General features: G+C 41.0%; 1 pseudogene; it reads right to left on the minus strand.

Moving 5' to 3' along the window:
- Positions 1–3,590: 3,590 nt before the first annotated feature.
- On the minus strand, positions 3,591–5,873 carry LOC143658005 (ATP-binding cassette sub-family F member 2 pseudogene; annotated as a pseudogene).
- Positions 5,874–13,098: the final 7,225 nt, after the last annotated feature.

Here is a 13,098-nt window from a genome sequence, read left to right on the forward strand (position 1 = left end):
GGGTCTGTGCTGGTTTGAAAGGATATATGTCCCCTAGAAAAGCCATGTTTTAATCAAAATCCCATTTCATAAAGGTAGAATAATCCCTATTCAATACTGTATGTTTGAAACTGTAATCAGATCATCTCCCTGGATGATGTGATTTAGTCAAGAGTGGTTGTTAAACTGAATTAGGTGGTGACATGTCTCCACCCATTTAGGTGGGTCTTGATTGGTTTATTGGAGTCCTATAAAAGAAGAAATGTTTTGGAGAAAGGGAGATTCAGAGAGAGCAGAAAATGCTGCAGCACCACAAAGAGAGAGTCCACAAGCCAGTGACCTTTGGAGATGAAGAAGAAAAATGCCTCCCGGGGAGCTTCATGAAACAGGAAGCCAGGAGAGAAAGTTAGCATGATGCCTTGCTCGCCATGTGCCCTTCCAGCCGAAAGAGAAACTGTGACTGTGCTCACCTCGTGCCTTCTCTCTTGAGAGAGAAACCCTGAACTTCATTGGCCTTCTTGAACCAAGGTATCTTTCCCCGGATGGATGCCTTTGATTGGACATTTCTATAGACTTGTTTTAATTGGGACATTTTCTCAGCCTTAGAACTGTAAACTAGCAACTGATTAAATTTCCCTTTTTAAAGGCCGTTACATTTCTGGTATATTGCATTCCGACAGCTAACAAACTAGAACAGGGTCTTTATTAAATACATAGGAAAAAGAACACTCTTCTTTCAAATAAGGAAGAAATAAAGAGAAATACAGGTAGAGAGAGAGATACAGAAAGAAAAAGAGAGAGAACAATAGGGAGAACAGAAGGGAGAATGGAACACAAACCCATTTTCTTTTCTGAATTGGAAGGCTTTCAAACAGCAAAGGGAACTTGTTTTACAAAATGCAATTTGCTTTAGGCAAGATCCTTTAGAGCCCAAGTGGTCTCCCTGGGTTGCTTCTTCAGAGCATATGTTTTATGAGGGAGTCAGCTATGAATTCCATTTCTTTTCGCTAAAAAAATTACAATATTCATAAATATTGTGTGGGCCCAAGAGGGAGCTGGGAGGTCAAATGTTTTCAGAGGAGTTCAAGAGTTAAAGCACAAATGCATGACTTTGAAAAAGCAGGCCAAGTAAATTCATTCACAGCAAGCAACGCTTCTGGAAGACAGGTCTTTGCCGAATTGTCTGAGATGGGTAATCAAATACCAGCTACCCAGAAATGGTCTGTATGAGTCATGGTTCAAACAAGAAAACAGAAAGCATCCAAAATTTCTAAACTGAGTGGATCATGGTATTTTATTTTTAAAACCTTAGGAAGTAATCAAAGTGATACATACTTACTGCAGATATTTCAGAAAGTACAGATGTGATAATCACTGTTGACACCTTGATGTATGTGTTTTTTGTTATCTTGTATATATGAGTAATCTGAATTTTCCTAGGTATTATCAGTCTAAAGGGAAAGTTGGGTTCTATTTATGGTATTAACTGAAATTTCACAGACTTCATCCGCCACTGGGTATTGGGGGACCTTTAGCACCACCTCTTCCCTATTCCTGCCATATCTCATCCAGTGATTTCTGGGATCCCCACTAGGAGATAGGAAAGTGTAGGTGTTCATAAATGGTGCTCATATATATTTCCACTTCAGGCTTGTGACTGCTTCCCATTCTGGAGAGGAGGGTTTTGTTAGCACCGTCCTGGGAGATGGTATTGCACCTCATTGGGCTACCACTGAAATCTGCATCTCAGTGCAGCTCAATTCTTATAGATAAAGTATGGAGTACATTATAATGAAACAATTCTGTTTCTAAAGCCTTTTGCTGACCTGGATCTGTTTGACTTCATATCTATTCCTAATCGTTCCCCTGCTGAGCCCCCCTAGGAATGTCCTATCAGTTTCAGTTGCCTTTGGATGGCTCAGCCTTTGGGCACTGGTGTTTCCGCCACCTCCCTTGAGCCCTCCAGCCTTAACTAATAACACCTCTGAAGGCCCTATTTACAGATGGGTTCACACCCACAGGAATATGGGGTAGGACTTGAACATGCCCTTATTGGGGGCAAGATTCAATCCCCAATGTGTTTTTTGAGGGAGGATGTAATATCTTCCATTTCCCATGTGTCAGGTCCTTTAGCAATGAGTCTTGCACTGTGTGTTCTGTGGGAGTTTAAAGAATGCTTGTCGTTTTTGTCAGCTGATTGATGATAACATTGGAGTTTGCTAACTGTAGAGAAAGCCTCTCTGGTATTAGAACCATGCTTGGAGATGGCTGTCCTGGAAAAGTCATCAGGCAAGAAGGACCCAGAGTTGAGTCCCACTCCAAAGGTTATCACCTATGTAGTTGTGGGCAGATCATTCAACATGTTTGAGACTTAGTGTCTTTGTCTGTAAAATGGGAGCAAGAATATAGTCAATATTTCACTAGATAATTTAAGGGTCAAATTGGAGAATTATATATGAAACAGTTATGTAAACTGTAGAGTGAAAAAAATATAATCAAGTATTATTAATTTTCAGAGAGATAATTGTGAGATAAAAGATTGGAGAAAGAATGTCTTGGTGACTATGTACCTAAACATCTGCAACATTTTCCAGGCTCATTTCCATGTTTCTCAGGTTAATCTATATCATTTTCTTCTTAATTGAATTCATTACTCTTAAGTTCCTCAGTATGAATCTACTTCCACCGTGCTTTATGGCCAATAACTGCACTTTACAAATAAATATCAGGGAGTTCAAGGAAAGTGGAAGGTGGGTCTCAGAGTTCCATCCCTTCTCATGGAAGATGGCCATCTACTCAAGGTGTGTTCATACCTCTCTTGAGCCCCCAAAGTAAATAGACCTTAAAGGTAAAGATGAAGAATATTCATGACAATGCTTTTCCAAAAAATCCTGAATAAAAGAAATAAGATAAAGAAAAAGAAACGTTATATTGTAAAAAATAGTGAAAAAAAAAAAAAATCCATTATCTGATTATATAACAGCTGTTAAGTTGAGCACATTTATTTGTTCTCTCTTTCAAAAGTAATGTGAAAAGCTTTAAATTACCTCCCAGCTCCTGTATCAGAGAAAATGGCACAAGTTTTCATGGTAAAGAATGCACATACAACTTTGAAATCATCATACTATTGTACATTTGGGAGAACTCATCGTGATATAGGAGATAAACCCAGAAAACTATTTTGTAGATGTATTATCCATGTATTAATAATAATATTAATTACATATTTATTGAGTATCTGCTATGTACCAGATATTGTTTGTTTATATAATGTCATGACACAGGATATATAAAGAAAAATGTACACTGCGGCCAATTCACAGGATAAATTGTTGAGGAAAGAATACATGGGCAGACTGTAATTTTTTTTTTTTTTTGACCATGGCTTCTTCTTTCTTTATTAGACGCTTTGTAGATGTCACGCAGGTCTAGAAGTTACACTGTTAAATAATTATTTAAAAAATGACCAGGCCTAACACCCTGGTCTAGAGCTCCAAACCAGAAGCAGAAAGGAATGGGGATGGTGATGATGGAGGGATATTCCTCCAACATCACCAAAACCCAGAAAACGGGATCCTAAGCTCCTTCACAGGCCAGATCCAGGACTTGGGCCTTTGGGCTAACCCTCAGGTGCCTCTGGCTGCATCACTATCCAGGTAAGGTAATCAGCAAGGTACTGAGTCCAGACATGGACAAAAATAACTGGAAGAAGGATAGGAAATGGACAGGTACTGTCCAGCTGTAGATAAGATAACATAGTGCAGCTAAGGCAGGTTGAGGGGAGCAGGAAGAAAGGCTATGGGAAGGCAATATTGCAGCAATGCAGGAGTGTAGCCCCAGGGTCCTGTCCTGGGTGGCTGATCAGGGTAGCATCTGTCAGTCCCCAGATGGAGCTCCTGACCCAAGCCTGGGCAGAGGGCTCACACATTGTGGGTCCTCTTGGTGAGCTGGGGCTCCTCATCCACCAGCTTGGACTTGAGGTGCTCCTTGTAGGCCAGAATGTCTCCAGGCCACTTGGTGATTGTCTGCTTCTCACAGACCCAAATTTCCTGCGCAACCTGTTGAATGAGCATGAAATTCATGGCTGACTTGCATCATGCCACCCTCAAACTCATTGATGGCATCTGCCAGTGCGTCGATGGTCTCTATATCTAGGTGATTGGTAGGCTCATCCAGGAAGAGCATGTGGGGGTTTTGCCAGGCCAGCCAGGCCAGACACACTCTGCACTTCTGCCCATCTGAAAGGTTCCGGATTGGGCTCACCTGCTGTTTTCCAGTGAGACCATATCACCCAATGATCTTCCTCATTTCTTCTTTCTCCTTGATCTCAGGGTAGCACTTCATCATGTACTCCAAAGGCGAGAGATCTAAGTCCAGCTGCTCTTGTAAATGCTGATGGTAATGCCCTATCTTGACATGAGAGTGTTTTCGTATCATTCCATCTGTGGGTAGCAGCTCTCCAGTTAGCAGCTTCAAAAGAGTTGATTTTCCTGCTCCACTGGGGCCCACAAGAGCCACTTGTGTATCAAGGTCAATACCAAATTCTAGATTGTTGTAGATGCAAGGCCCATCTTTTGTATACTTGAAGCTCACGTTTTGCACCATAATGACGGGTGGAGGGATCTTGCCACATGGTGGGAAGTAAAATGACAGTGTCTTGTCGCTCACGACCCTCTCTGTCAGTCCTGATGCCATCATTTTCTGTAGCGTTTTTTCTTTGCTCTGGGCCTGCCGGGCCAGCTTGGTGCTGCCATGACCAAACCTAGCAATGTAGTTCTTCATGTGAGCTATCTGATCTTGCTCCCAGTGAAACCTCTTCATCTGGTTCTCCTCCAGCTCCAATCGTGTCTTCACATACTGATCATAATTACCCGTATAATACTTCAGTTTCTTGTTGTGCATGTGAATGATGTTGGTACAAACACCATTCAGAAAATCTTGGGAATGGGAGACGAGGACCAAGATGCGCTTAAAAGTCTTGAGTTCTTCTTCCAACCACACACGAGCATCTAGGTCCAAGTGGTTGGTGGGCTCGTCCAGCAGCAGCATGAAAGGTCGAATAAAGAGGGCTCTGGCAAGAGCAACCCGCATCCTCCAGCCTCCACTGAAGTCTTTTAGCTTCTTGCGCTGCATGGCAGGTGTGAAACCCAGTCCGTGCAAGATTCGTGAGGCCCTCATTTCTGCCTTGTCAGCATCCAGCTCTTCCAGGCGCTCATATAGCTCCATTAGTTTCTCACATTCCGCATCCTCATGAGCCAGCCGCTCAGCCTCCTTCTCCAGCATGGCCCTCTCTGTGTCAACTTCCATCACACACTGTAAGGGTGTCTTGTCACTAGGGGGCATCTCCCGAGTCAGATGGTAGATGTCAATGTGCTCAGGGATGGGCACTTCACATTTCCCAGCAGCAGAAAGCAGCATAGACTTTCCAATTCCATTTAAGCCAATAAGACCATAGCGACGGCCTGAGTTTAATTCCAGTTTGGTGTCACTGAGCAGCTCTTGACCATGAAAGGTGAGTGAAAGGTTGATAATGTGGACATCAGTACTGTTGGGGTGAGAGGCTAGGACACCAGTAACAGCTCGAGCAGCAGCTTTCTTCATCTCAAAGTCCTCTAGCTCCTTGGTGAGCAAATCCACTTCTGTTGTCTCTCTGCCATTGGCCTCCTCATTTTTCTCCTCTGCCACCTGTGGTTCTGTGACAGCATCTCCGTTTTCTTCATGCCCCTTTCTAGGCCACTGTCGAGCTTTGGCAGCTTCCTTCTTTTTGGCTGCCTTCTTCTTGGCCAGGTCGGAGGGCATGATGATGAGCCACAGGGGTGGGTTACTCTTCTTTAAGGGAGCTGGGCCTCGCCGCTCGGCCTCTGTCGCAACAGAGCTGCTTCTTCGGTTCCTCTGCGTGCGGCCGGCCGGCAGACTGTATTTTAACTGAATTGTTCATACGACACATTTACAACTGGCCAAGTTCATGAGGATATTAGAGTATAACCTTATGTATGTCACTTATGTTTCATAAAGTTTTGTTTTCTTTGATAGATGAAAGTAATAACTAATGAAGATTAATACATATTTAGTTATTATGTATGGACTGATCAAAGAGACATGATCATGTTTCAAGATGTAAGGACTAAATGAGATTCTATTTTAAACCTCTTAGCATAGTGGTATCACACATTAGATGTATGATATATGTTAATGCTATTTTCTGCCATAAAACTCACCCAGTTGTCTGCCCCTCCTCCCTAAAAGCCCATAACAGTCATTTGGCATCAAATATATACATGACCATTTGTTTTGATGATAAATGAGCCAGGCCTCTGACAATACAGATGCAGCAATTAACATTCTGACTTGGAATGTTAGGTCAGTACCCACTAAGTCATGCTTCCCCACCTAGGGTGAACAGGCAAAAAAAAAAAAAAACTTTAGGAAAACTTATGCTTTTTATTGCTTCAGCACAGTTTAATCTATGTCTTATCTTGCTTATCTGAGCCAGACTATGGGCAATACTTAAAGGCCTCTATTTGGTACAAGGCCAATCCTGGAAGCTCTGTGCCCCTATCTCTGTGGCACCTCGCCTTTTGTTTGGCCCATGAGCAGCGGGAGGCAGGGAGGTGCCGCTGCCATTTGGAGCCACCCTCAGACCACCTTACCTCATTGGCTTCATGTAGAAGGGAGAAAGTAGAGAAATGGTAGTTCCAAGAAAAGAGATATCATGGCTAAATCTTGTTCACCACAAAACGGCAATTTGAAGGTGGAATAGGTAAAATCAAGGGTACCAAAAAGGCAATAGTAAAAAAAGAAGACATGAGATATTGCAAAAGGATAATGGAGAGTGCTCAGCCTTCTTTCCTCTGGAGAATATTCTCTTCATGGGTGTCAGGGGACCTCTTTCCTTATGTTAGGGCTGTTATTCTTGACATTGAAAGGATCAAGGTAGGTCTCTTTCTTCCCTCTTTCTTGACCAAGGGAAGGAGTTCAATGCAGGAGGTAAAGAGAGGAGGGAAGATTCCCATCAGAGTGGGACAAACTCCTCAAAAGGAAGCAGAGAGCTCAGGAAAAAGCTGGGAGGGAAAATTAAAAATAGAGATAATGCTGTCAGCACCTCTTCCTGAAGCCTGGGAAGAGAGAGAGATGGAAGCAGAGGAATAACTAGAGTTGATGGGTCAAATAGCCGGGACTCCCATCTCCAAAACCTCTAGAATGGAATAATCCATCTTTCCTCCTAGTGACTCCTCCTTGCTGATCAGCTAGTTTGTGTCCTGCTTTCCCTTAGTCACCACCTGGGATTGAGAAGGTGCTCAATGTGGTTTACAGCACTTGATGGGAGGGTAGGAATGAGACCCAGCTTTCTGGAAAACTGTCCTGACAATGGAGTGGGATTAACTGGGCAGATGAGATGGAGGCACCAGAAGGAAATATGGGCAGCCAGAGATAAAATGATTTTTAAAACAACTACAACCCCTATTCCTTCATGGAATTGCACATCTGGTTCCTGGGTGTCAGGTATGTTTGATTTATGGGCAGATGGGACTTGAGTTAGTTGTCATAAGCAACCCTCAACTCAGCTGCCTTGAATTGCCTTAGCCTTCTCAGGGCTTCTGTGTTCCTCAACTGCAGAGATATATATCAAGCTCCCTCAACATCTCATCAAAGTTGTCCTACTAAGGTTTAGGGTTAGGAAATTGCACACTCCCTTCCTTTTTGAGATATGGGGTGAGACTCAGAGCAAATCTCTCTCCAGATAAATCTTCCTTATAAGTCTATTGTCTTTCTTTTTATATCCTCTATATGGGTCAGTTGTCTAGCTGAGTCTTGCTCTCTGTTTCATTACTCACTTTGGCAAGTGCAGTTCCTCCATTATCTCCACGTCTCACCTAGAGCTGAGTGAGTTACATTATCTCAGTTCTGCCTGAAGATTGCCCAGTTTCCATCTTTGCATCAACCATGATAAACCTCCTCAGCATGGGTGGGGACAGGTTGGATTTAATCCAATTTGCCTGACTCCCCTAAACCACATGGCAGAGCAGAAATTTTACAGATTCAGTAATTTCTTATACTCTATATTCAATTGAAATGCTTCATGTTTTCCCATCTCAGTGGCACATGGAGTAAATCTCTGGCTCTCCTTTCCCAAATCAAATGCTGCCACGAACAAGGTAAGGTGGGCCTCATATGCTTCTAGTCATCAAAGGATCTAGCTTCATTGCTTTTTTGTTTGTTTCTCCCATAGAGCAACCACCTCAGTACTCAATATAACAGAGGTAGCCCTGGAGGCCGAGAAATCATTCCGAACTTTCATTTCCCTGCCAAAATGGAATTCAGCTCCTGAAAGGCATTTTAGCAATTCTATGATGTTCAGGGAGTTGTCTATTGACAAATTTTCTCAGAGATCTCACTTCGGACTCCTATATATTTTCCGGTATTCATTACTGCCTTGCCAAGTTAGTGTCTAAATTTCCCCTAACTAGATTAACATCAGATTTTTCAAGCTACTCTGTGACATTACTAAGGGAAGAGAAGTTATCAAAAGGGAATGGATCATTAGTGTTTGGACACCTGCCCTCTGCTGATGCCTCCCACATGGGTATACTCATTGCACAAGTGTTCATGGCATCAATGTAGGTGCATTTGGTCTTCCCTTGATATCTATTTTATATTATTTTAGCACTCCCTCATGCAATTATCCTCCATTTAAGTTTTCCCCCACCATTTGGGATAGATCTGATGGAATAGAGGAAACATTTTCTCAAAATAAACCATCTTTGGCTTCTTCCACTTTCTGGCTATGTGATAGTGTCTGAGTCTCCTCATCTAAAAATTGGATGTAATTCAAACTTGCCTGCAGAATTTGGAGTGTTAAATCATATGACAATATATTAAACCCTTGGAAGAGTTCTCAATATATATTTATTTGATGAATGGTGGATTAGATTATGGGCCATTTTGGAATGTGAACACCAGGGTAGGCAGCCTGAGGCCAGTGGACTGCTCGTTACTGCAATTGTCTGGCCTTTCCCTTCTAGGTACTCATAGAAGTGTCATGGTTTTGCCAAGGTCACACAAAAAATTGGGAGTAAATAAAAGGTCTAACCGTTGGCCTTGCCCCACACTCTCTGTTCCTTCCATCACATTGTGCTAATCTATGATAGCACAGTAATGGGATAACATTTCACGTTATCCACTAATTAATGAGGTATCCTATGAGAGATGCCCCAAGTAATTTAAAACATTTAAGACCTATTTGTGGTGAAATAAATTTTGTGTAAAAATTGCTGAAGAGGAAAAAAACCCTATCATTTAAAAGTTCTGGGATTGTCATTAATGCAGACATTATCCTAGTATCCACAATCATTTGGGAAATTTTCAGAGGCGCTGAGCTATTTCTCTCTGTAATAGGGCTAAAAAGCTTCAAATTTGGAAATGATGTCATTCTTCTTGCTATGAGAGCCTGATAATCCCAAATGACTATTAGGCAAAAATGTTCCTCAGAGGAGCCTTTCTGGAGATCTGGACATTCTGCTGGCATAAAAAAATCACTTATCACTTACCCACTGGGCGTTGCATATTCAGAATTCAAAAGAGGGAAAATAAAACCTCTGTGAGATGGTTGCTGCAATGATAATGCTATTTTTCAACACTTTTCATGCCAACTAACATAACATAGAGATTACTGAAAAGGAGAAAATAATATAAAGCTAAAATAACATTGTTGAAATGGAATATTTCTTTGAGAATTTTTGTTTGGATTATTCTATTTGACTTTTCTCTGGGTTATGGTAAATATATTCCATTTTAATAGAATAAGGTGACCTCTTCTATTAGTGTATCGCTTGACTAACGTATTTCCATACATGATTCCATTTCTTTTTCTTGACTAGATTAAGCTGAGATAGATAAGTTTAATTATACTCTCTTTAAAGATAATGAAGCTAAAGCTTGAGCAGATGAAGAAATGTTGGGAACCATTGAAGAGTTGAGTGGAAAGGTCTTGGTTAAAAGGGAGGCTACTGCTCCTTAGAGACAGGAGAGAAAGGGTATATAGATGGTGAACTTTGTGAGTTGGATCAAGAAGTAGATGAAATTTGCATCTGACATAATCTGTGAAATGGAAGGTAAAGTTGTCTTTGGAGAAAAAGTGGGGCAGTATAGGCTGGGACATGGGAGAAGGGTAAATGGTGGCAGACTCACCAAAACCTAATTCTGAGCATCCAAGATACAGGGAGGGCTTCCAGCTCAGAAAAGAATGAAATCATCTCTGTCTAGTCACTTCCTGAGGTCAATTACCACCCTCAAAATAGCATTCTTTATTCCTCCTTCTCTAAGATTTTAGAACTAGAATCACATTGTGGTAAATAAATGCTATAATTTGCATGATAATATTTTGGGCCACAGGAGTCACGACTGATCACAAACAATGCACCATGATGGGATAAAGTAGGCTAGCTTCTCACTAAATGGAGTGTGCACCTTTTAAAACCTCCGTCACTTCTGTGGTTGTGTCCTGGGCCTGGCAGCCATGGCAGTGCTACACTTTGTCACTTATTTCCCACCGTGCACTTGGATGCTTAGTGTCCTGGTCCATGACTTCCAGACCTGATCCCCATTCCTCTGTATTTTAATTAAAAAACCAGTTCAGGGTGGACCACGGTGGCTCAGCAGGCAGAGTTCTCACCTGCCATGCCGGACACCCAAGTTTGATTCCCAAGCCTGCTCATGCAAAACAAACAAACAAAACCAGTTCAAAGGCCAAAGATCTGGGAATTTCATATGTGTAGATTTGGGAGCTAAGACAAGATAATAAGATGAGAGAAGATGAAATGGGATGAGGCGAATTGTTCAAGTGGTTACAGGATAAGAAAGTCACTGCTGAAAGTCCCCAAGGGTCGTTTCCTTCCACTCTTCAAAATAGCCCCAAAGACAGAAGTTTTGTTATGGAGAGAACATGGGCTTTGGAACCAGACCACTGTGGCTCTCCCCTATAAGATCCCAATGGGGTTGTGATATGAATCAGTACTGACAGAAAATTCAGCCTTTGGTTGTTTATACAGTAAAGGGAATTAACTGGCTACTTTAAAAGGAAGTCCAAGAAATGATTAAGTTTAATAGTTGGTTTGATTCAATAGCTTAACAGTGACATCAGGACCCAGTTTACCTTCCACCTTCTGCCTCCCTTGGTATGAGACACCCAAAGGCACTCATCCAGAGTCACTGCAAATCCCAGAATAAATTCTTCCTTATCCCTGTCCACATGATTGACCTAAACCAATCAGCACATTCCATTGCTCTGGAATGTTGTTTCAGAAGAAAATGTAAATTCTATGCTGGTGACCAGGGTACATTTTAGAAACTTTGCGTGGATTCTAGGTCACTTATGCCCAGTGAACCACTTAGTAGTAACTACATCAGTGGGAATACCTTAGAACGAACCAATGAGAATGACAAGCTTTGCAAAGTCAATGAGAATGACACGCATTGCAAAGCTTGGTAGATAAGTTGTATTTAAGTTTCTGAGCCCCATCTGTACATTATGGAAAATGTCAGGGCTGGTATGAACAATGAATTAGATTAACATATGAAAGTTCCTAACCTAGTGCCTGGCTCACAGTAAGCATATTAGGTCCTTTCTCTTAAAATACAGAAATATATTGAATAATAAAGCACAGATAGAGACTTGGATGAAATAGTTCACAAATTATTTCCAGCTATCAAATTTTATACTTTTGTGGTAATATGTGTCACCCTATTTGCATTTTAGTACCTTAGAAAATTCCAAGGACTTTAGGACTAATATCAATTACTGATAGTCATTTCTTTTTACTTTCCTTCCTTTCTTATTTTACACATTTTTGTGTAAAATTGTGAAATATAACCTATATTAAAATATCTCTGCCTTGTCTTTTTTTTTTTTTAAAGGAAAGACAGAGAGAAGGAAGGAAGGAAGGAAGGAAGAAAGGGAAACATCTTTAAACATTTTCTTGTTTTATTGTATTCTGTTTTTCCGTTTTTGTTACATGGGCTGGGGCCGGGAATCGAACCGAGGTCCTCCGGCATAGCAGGCAAGCACTTTGCCCGCTGAGCCACCGCGGCCCGCCCTCTTTGCCTTGTCTTTAAGTGTTAAACTTTAACTCAAGCCTGAGGGTAGCAGAAGCAATCTGTTAATTGGACTTAAAGGTAAATTGTGTAATTGTAAGTAAAGTGGAGTAAGCTCACTGATTGGACACATTTATTCTTGGTTGAGAGATCCATTTTTCAGTCGTGACAGGAACTGTATACAATGGTTTGATGTAGTGAAAGAGACTAAATGAATCTAGTAACTTGATATAAGGACGTTGGAGAAATTCCTTAACCTTCCTAATCTTTCATTTTCTGATCTGCAAAATTAGGGGGGTAAAAACCCTCCAAAACAGGTTAAACATAGATCATGAGGTCTGAATAAGTGCTAGAGTTGGATCTGCCATGATGGTGTGATAAATAAATATCGTTTTAATCATTAGCTCTAAAGTTTAGCAATTTTGCTTTGAAAAGTGCTTTTAAAAATGTATTTACTAAAATGAATCTATGCTGTTGGAAACCAGGAAAGAGGTTACCCTCAGAGGAGCAGTAATTAGAAGGCACAAGAAACATTCTGTTTCTGCATTTAGGTGCTGAACACAAAAGTTGTTCAATTTATTCTAGTAGTACGCATATGATACCTGTACCTTACTATATACACGCACTAAAATTAAAAAAAGTTTTAAAAATGTGTATATTTCTATTTTATCTACAGCTTAAATCAGAGATGCCAAAGGATTTATTCTCATGTGGATTGATCTGGTGACAGCCTGGGATGCTATATAAAGAAGGATTCAGTAGTTGCATCCAGAGTTGGTGGGTGAAACTGTTATGCTCACTTAGTGTTGTCTACCAATAAACAAGCACAAGGAGTCATTTATTTACCATCTCATTGGTTATTCAGTTTTAAAATACATTAGGACTGTATGAAGTTGTTTTGAGTTCTTTGGGGGAATAATGATACTGCTAATATTCTCTCTGGAAGAATAGTGGTGATTAATTAACAAGCTTTATTAATTATAAGGACTCTAACACAACTTTCTTCTTTATATTTATAGTTATTCAGGT

The sequence above is a fragment of the Tamandua tetradactyla genome, chromosome 15 (assembly GCF_023851605.1).
Source record: "Tamandua tetradactyla isolate mTamTet1 chromosome 15, mTamTet1.pri, whole genome shotgun sequence".
In the NCBI taxonomy this organism is placed as follows: domain Eukaryota; kingdom Metazoa; phylum Chordata; class Mammalia; order Pilosa; family Myrmecophagidae; genus Tamandua; species Tamandua tetradactyla.